Source organism: Nicotiana tabacum, chromosome 5 (genome assembly GCF_000715075.1).
Source record: "Nicotiana tabacum cultivar K326 chromosome 5, ASM71507v2, whole genome shotgun sequence".
Classification (NCBI taxonomy): domain Eukaryota; kingdom Viridiplantae; phylum Streptophyta; class Magnoliopsida; order Solanales; family Solanaceae; genus Nicotiana; species Nicotiana tabacum.
In genome coordinates, this window is record NC_134084.1 from 118846006 (window position 1) to 118854419 (window position 8414).

Here is an 8414-nt window from a genome sequence, read left to right on the forward strand (position 1 = left end):
GTATCCACAAACCACTACCTATCATACTCCTCAGAGCGCACCACAACCTATTCCCGATCCTCAAAACTCAACCAACGACCACCACTACACCCAAATCCCTGGAGTTCATCAGAGCAACCCCATATATGTGGAAAACTTACCCCACACTCCTTAATAAACATTATACATACCTAAATCTACCGAGAAGACATGCTCATCAAAAACATGGCAGAGGAACTTAAGAAGCTCACAAGTCTAGTCCAAGGTATCGAAAGGGGTAAAGGTATCGAGGGATTGAACCATGAGGATCTGTGCATTCAGCAAGACGTAGAACTGCCAGAGGGTTACAAACCTTCTAAGTTCGAGATGTTTGATGCAACAGGTGACCCAAAGGTGCATCTAAGGACATACTGTGAGAAGCTCATAGGAGTTGGAAAGGATGAAAGGATTCACATGAAATTATTCATGACGAGCCTCACTGGAGACGCCCTATCTTGGTACATCAGTCAAAATACAAAGAAATGGGTTAATTGGGTAAGCATGGCATCATATTTCATGGATTGGTTCAGGTTTAATATAGAGAATGCACCAAATATCTTCTATATCAAGAATTTCAAGAAAAAGCCAACAGAAACTTTTCACAAGTATGCTACTCGGTGGAGATCGAAAGCTGTGAAAGTGAGGCCGACATTAGAGGAAGAGCAAATGAACAAATTCTTTGTTCATGCCTAGGATCCACAATACTATGAGAGGTTAATGGTTATTGAGAATCACAAGTTCTCCAACATCATTAAATTGGGGAAAATGATTAAAGAAGGAATCAAGAGCGGAATGGTAACTAATTTTGAGGCATTACAGGCTACGAACAAAGCTTTGCAGTCAGGGGGTATATCCAAAAAGAAAGAAGTTGGAGCTGTGATGGTAGCCCAAGGATCAAAATCTCCTCTCACATACCAAATCCCACTACCCACATATCGTCCTTCACCTCCCAAATACCAACAACCTGCCATAACCTACCATACTTACAACACATAACCTGCATATTACCACTCACCAGCAGCAGCCCGCCAAAACTACCAGAAACCCAAACCACAGTTTGATCATAGACCGCCCAGACAATACACTCCTCTTGCTGAACCCATTGATCAACTCTATGAAAGACTGAAGGCTACCGGTTATGTCACCCCCATTCCCATTGTTGGTATGGAGAACTCTTCCCGATGGGTTAATTCGAACAAGACATGTGCCTATCACTTGGGCATGAAAGGATACACTATTGATGAATGTCGCACTTTGAAGGATAATATCTAGATGTTGATTGACACCAAAGTTATACAAGCAAAAGTGGTTGCACCAAATGTCCGCAATAACCCCCTCCCGGATCACATGAGCATGGGGGTAAATGTGATCAAAACTGATGAAGAATGCGATCCAAAAGGATTAATTGGACTTATTCGTGAAGGGGATGAAACCAAAGTACCCCCAGTCACTCCCACACCCATCATAATGCAAATTCAGTCACCAATTGAGGTTGAAATAGCCACGCCAACTCCGTTTGAGGTTAAAAGAACAACGCCATCAGCCGCACCAGCTCCATTTGAGGTGGAAGTGACCATACCCTTCACTGTGATTGTAGCACCCACACCATACTTTAATTCCAATGCTATACCATGGGACTATGCTGTAGAAGCGAGAAGGAAAGGAAAAAATGAAAATGGAAGAAATAGGCACCGCACAAGGCATGACGAGGACCGGTAGGGTTAACACACCTGAGCATTTTGGAGGAACAAGTAAAGAAGATTTTCCCAAACATCCTATCAATGAAATCGGCACAGATGATCTTTGGAGAAAGGTGCAAGCAAGGGAGTACCCTGTAGTGGACTATTTGAACAATACCCCTACTCAGATTTCCATCCTATTACTGCTACAGAATTCTGAGATGCATAGGAATACATATCTTTGTAATCTGATTGAATACATTTCCTGAGATTTTGCTTCAGGCATTTTAAATCCTTCAGGGATTTTCATATAAATTTCATTATCAAGTAAACCGTACAGATAAGCTGTAACTACATCCATTAGATGTATTTCAAGCTTTTCATGTAGTGCTAAACTGATGAGATATCGAAATGTTATGGCATCCATAACAGGTGAATATGTTTCATCAAAATCGACTCCAGGTCGTTGTGAGAATCCTTGTGCAACAAGGCGAGCTTTGTATCTTTCAACTTTATTTTTATCATTCCTTTTTCGCACAAAACCCCATTTATGACCAACTAGTTTTATACCAGCAGGTGTTTGGACTACTGGTCCAAAGACCTCTCTTTTAGCAAGTGACTTCAATTCCGATTGAATTGCCTCTTGCCATTTTGGCCAATCAGATCTTTGTCGACATTCTTCGACAGATCGAGGTTCAAGATCCTCACTATCTTGCATAATATTAAGTGCAACATTATATGCAAAAATATTATCCACCACTATTTCATATCGATTTAAATTAATCCATCACCGATCGAACTTATTAAAATTTCCTCACTCACATGAGCTTCGGGTTCATTGATTTCTTCAGGAATCTCAGAACTAATCAGATTTTGGGTCTCTTCAGGAGATCCCTTCATAGTATCATTTTGATCATTTGTCGATTTTCTTTTTCGAGGATTTCGATCCTTAGAACCCAAAGGCCTACCACGCTTTAGGCGTGCTTTAGGTTCACTAGCTCTCATGCTAGTAGATGGTCCTACTGGGACATCAATTCGGATAGGCACATTCTCTGCTGGGATATGTGACTTAGTTATCCTTTTCAAATCAGTAAATGTGTCTGGCATTTGATTTGCTATATTCTGTAAATGGATGATCTTCTGGACCTCCTGATTACATATAGGGGTACGGGGATCAAAGTGAGATAATGATGAAATTTTCCACACAATTTCTCTTTTGATTTCATTTTTCTCTCCCCCTAATTGTGGAAAATTTGTTTCATCAAACCGACAATCTGTAAATCGAGCAGTAAATAAATCTCTTGTCAATGGTTCAAGATAGCGAATAATACAAGGTGATTCAAACCCAATATATATTCCTATCCTTCTTTGTGGTCCCATCTTACTACGTTGTGGTGGTGCTACTGGCATATATACAGCACATCCGAAAATTCGTAGATGGGCAATATTTGGTTCATGACCAAAAACTAATTGTGACGGAGAATATTTATTATAATGTGTCGGTCTGAGACGGATAAGTGATGTTGCATGCAAGATAGCATGGCCCCAAGCAGTAGTGGGCAATTTTGTTTTCATAAGTAGTGGTCTTGCTATCAATTGCAGGCGTTTAATAAATGACTCTGCAAGGCCATTTTGAGTATGAACATAAGCTACAGGATGTTCAACTTTTATCCCAACGGATAGACAATAATCATCAAAAGCTTGAGATGAGAATTCTCCAGCATTATCAAGGCGAATAGCCTTTATAGGATAATCTGGGAATTGTGCCCCTAATCGAATTATTTGGGCTAATAGCTTTGCAAACGCTAGGTTGCGAGATGATAGTAGGCACACATGAGACCATCTTGAAGATGCATCTATTAGGACCATAAAATATCTAAACAACCCACTTGGTGGGTGAATAGGTCCACATATATCCCCATGTATACGCTCTAAAAAGGCAGGGGATTCAATACTAACCTTCATTGGTGATGGTCTAGTGATCATTTTTCCTTGATAACAAGCATCACAAGAAAATTCGTCATTTATAAGAAGCTTCAAGTTCTTTAATGGATGTCCACTCGAATTTTCAGTAATTCGTCTCATCATTATTGATCCGGGATGGCCCAAACGGCCATGTCAAAGCACAAAAGTATTTGAATCCGTAAACTTCTGGTTTACGATAGAGTGTGCTTCAATTGTAGTATAAGCCAGAAGATAAAGTTGGTAACTTTTCTACAATGCATTTCTGGCCAGAAATATTCTTTGTAATATAAAGATATACCCTGTTTATTTCATCTATTGTCTCAACATGATACCCATTTTGGTGGATATCTATAAAACTCAACACGTTTCTTCGGGACTTGAAGGAGAACAATGCATTGTCTATAATAAGTTTTGTTCCCTTAGACAGAAATATTATGGCTCTTCCAGAGCCTTTAGTCAAACTTATATTACCAGAAATTGTTGAAACATTTGTTTTTTCCTTATGCAAATAAGAAAAGTATTTCTGATCGTTGAATATGGCATGAGTTGTTCCACTATCAATAACACAAATATCTTCATGATTTGTCTTTGATCCAAACATAATTTGAGGGTTATCCATATTCTTCAAAATAACATAAATAAAATATATTATAGTAAACATAATTATCAAAACATAACTTTTATTTATGTACAATAATTACATAACAATACTACCTATTACAAACAACAAAAATTAAAATATTTACATTTCTACAGATTCACTACCGATTACATGACTTGTTTCTCCTTCTGGGAGTGCAAAGTAATCAGCTACATCCAAATACATGAAGTCTAAATTATCTTCAGAAATAAAATTTGCTTCAACATTTTTCTCTATCTTCTTCAGGGAGGCTTGATAAAGCTCAACCAGGTGCTTTGGCGTACGACAGGTACGTGACCAGTGCCCTTTTCCTCCACATCTATAGCATGCATTTTCTGCATTTGGCGCTTGCACCGCTTCATGCTTTTGTTCCTTCCTTTTCCACTGCTGGTGGTGAGGAGGCTTCTTTGGTGCATTATTATTACCATGATTGGGGTTTCTTCCCCGACCACGGCCATGACCACGACTGGGGCCACGACCTCTTCCACGTTTAGCTTGGTGGAAGTTCGTCTCATTCACTTCAGGGAATGGACAAGAACCAATAGGTCGGCTTTCATGATTTTTCATTAATAGACGATTATGTTGCTCTGCTATAAGAAGATGTGAGATAAGTTCAGAATACTTTTTAAATCCCATCTCTCGATATTGTTGTTGCAGGAGCATATTCGAGGCATGAAAAGTGGTGAAAGTTTTCTCCAACATATCATGATCAGTAATATTATCACCACATAATTTCAATTGGGAAATAATTCTGAACATAGCAGAATTATACTCACTGATAGATTTAAAATCTTGTAGCCTTAGATGAGTCCAATCATAACGTGCCTGTGGAAGAATGACCATCTTCAGGTGGTCATATCTATCTTTCAAATTATTCCACAATATGACTGGATCTTTAATAGTGAGATATTCCATTTTCAGGCCCTCATCAAGGTGATGGCGTAGGAATATCATTGCTTTGGCACGGTCTTGGTTTGATGCCTGATTTTTATCCTTGCTGGTGTTTGCCAGACCTATCGCATCAAGATGAATTTCAGCATCAAGCACCCAAGACATGTAGCTTTTGCCCGATATATCCAGGGCTACAAATTCAAGTTTAGAAAGATTTGACATTATTTAGGAAAAAAAAAGTTCTTACCTCTAATACTTTCAAAGTATTTGCTCGAGATGTCAGAGTCTCGTGCTGATAACGTGTTATAAAATAAAGACTGTAAAGTAAAGACAAGTATAGAGAGAAAATGTTATATTATTCGAATTCAAACTGATGTACATAATGAACTGAAATCTCTTCTATTTATAGAAGAAAGGAAGCTGCTGTGTAAGCTGCTACTATACCAGATATGGATAATCTTCTACTGAGAGCAATGTTTATCCATAACGGAGTACTGAAAGGATAAACTTATTATACCCGATATGGATAATCTTCTATCGGGGTAATGTTTATCCATAACTGGGTACTGAAAGGATAAGCTTATTATACCCGGTATGGATAATCTTCTATCGGGGGTAATGTTTATCCATAACTGGGTACTGAAAGGATAAGCTTATTATACCCGGTATGGATAATCTTTTACCGGGGGTAATATTTATCCATAACCGGGTACCGAAGTGATAAGCTTCTTCAGGATGCTTATTTCCAATAGAGTACTAAATAGATAAACATATTTACGGTGGAGTCCCATATGGATAAGCTTCTTCAGGAAGCTTATTTACAACGGAGTACTAAATGAACATCCATAATATAATATACTTATAACAGGATTCTACTTTTTTTTACTTAACCTTTTCTTTAAATTCCAATCTTTGTGATTTATGCATGAATCCAACTTCTACAAATATTAGACTAAATTAAACCCAATGATCTTAAAATATATTCTATTTGCATGAAATTGATTAATTTATTGGTATATAATTTAGAAGCATGCTCTTATAATATATTTATTTGCATGTAATTAATTTGTTGGTATATAATTTAGCAGCATGCATGAAACCATGTGAAAGATTATTTCACGTTACAAATCCTAAAATATTATATAAAAGGCAACATTTTTTTTTATTTTCTCCAAAATTTATTTCTTAACAATCATGCAATATATAAGTTGATATACATGTGCAACGCGCGTGGCGAGAAACTAGTCTATACACACACACATGGCCACTTCATTGTAATACTTTAACCACATATATAGCATGTTATAGTATATGTTATTGTATTCATTAGTTGTATTATAACATAGTTAATGGATTACATTCATTCATCACTAATAATGCATGACATAGATTAATCGATATAGGCCGAGACGTTTTGTTTTTACTATTAATAGATATAGGTCAGACGTTTTGTTTTTAATATTCAACAATGCATCTGAGTAAGTTATAAGTCGATGAATCAATTTCCAACAGATATATTTGATGATAAATCATACATACTAATTAGGATCTTCACAAATCTATCAATTCCTAAAAGAACCTGAAGATCGGGTTCTTTTAGGGATTGATAGACTTGTGAAGATCCTAATTAGTATATATAATTTATCATCAAATATATCTGTTTGTAAATTGATCCGTCGACTTATAACTTACTTAGATGCATCGTTGAATATTAAAAATAAAACGTCTCACCTATATATATATATATATAACACGCTTCGTTGTACTGCTTTAACTACATATATATCTATATAGATAAGGGTCGGGTTCTTTTAGGGATTGATAGACTTGTGAAGATCCTAATATGTATATATAATTTATCATCAAATATATTTGTTTGGAAATTGATTCATCGACTTATAACTTACTCAGATGCATCGTTGAATATTAAAAATAAAACGTCTGACCTATATCAATTAATAGTAAAAACAAAATGTCTCGGCCTATATCGATTAATCTATGTCATGCATTATTAGTGATGAATGAATGTAATCCATTAACTCTGTTATAATACAAATAAGCATGTTATAGTATATGTTAGTGTATTCATTCCTTTTACTACGAAAGTGTTAACGGATTACATTTGTATTATTTAGATAGTAAATATAAAAGTGATTTTAAATTTTGACCAATGTTGACCTAATAACCGACCAACTTTGGTCGGTTATTTTCCAGAAATTAAAGTATAGTAACCAAAGTTGGTCGGTAAATGTTTTCCCCAGTATTAACCGACCAACTTTGGTCGGTAATTTTAAATAAGATTTCTTTATATTTTATAAAATATTTTAAATAATAATATAACTATTAAAAATTTTAATTGGGTCCCACATTACCGACCAAAGTTGATCGGTAATGTGAAATTATCTTTGACTAAACAAGTCTGACCAGCTCGGTCAACTTGTTGACCATTTTACCAACCAACTTTTGGTCGGTAATTTATTTAAAATAAATAATTTTTCTCTCCTTACCGATCAACTTTGGTTGCTTTTTTGGACCGTCCAATTTTAGTTGCTAATTTTCAGATTTCTAGTAGTGTAAGCACATAACGGGGTGATTCACACAAAAAGAATGAATTGAGGCCACTGTTTATATTTTATCTCCATTTAAGAAAGTTTTGTAAACATAGCTTTGCGTTATACAATTCGAAGAATGAATAAAATTATGCTTGTTCAATTGTTTACAAGTTTTTCCGACGGCAAAAACTTGGTACTATAAATTATTCACAAGTATTGCCGCACGATCAAAACTTGGTATCGATTGTTCACGAGTTTTTTCGGACGGTCAAAACTTGGTATTATTGGATTATTTATAAATATTGCCAAACTGGCAAGTCTTGCTTGTGTTATTCAATGGTTCACAAATTTACCGGACGACCAAAACCTAATACTATCCTCTTCCTACCTATTTTGTTAAATTATTAACAAGTTTCGCCGGATGAGCAAGTTTTGCATGTGTTCAATTATTCATAAGTTCTGCCAAACGACCAAATCTTACTACCGTTTTCGTTCTATCTATCTTGTTAAATTATTCAAAAGTTTTGTAGGATGGGGCAATCTTAAAGTTTAATTGTTCACAAATTTTGCCATGCGTCCAAAAATTGATATTGTCTATTCTACCTATCTTTTTTACAACATTGAGTCAAAACTTGCATATGGTATTCAATTGTTCACGAGTTTCATCGG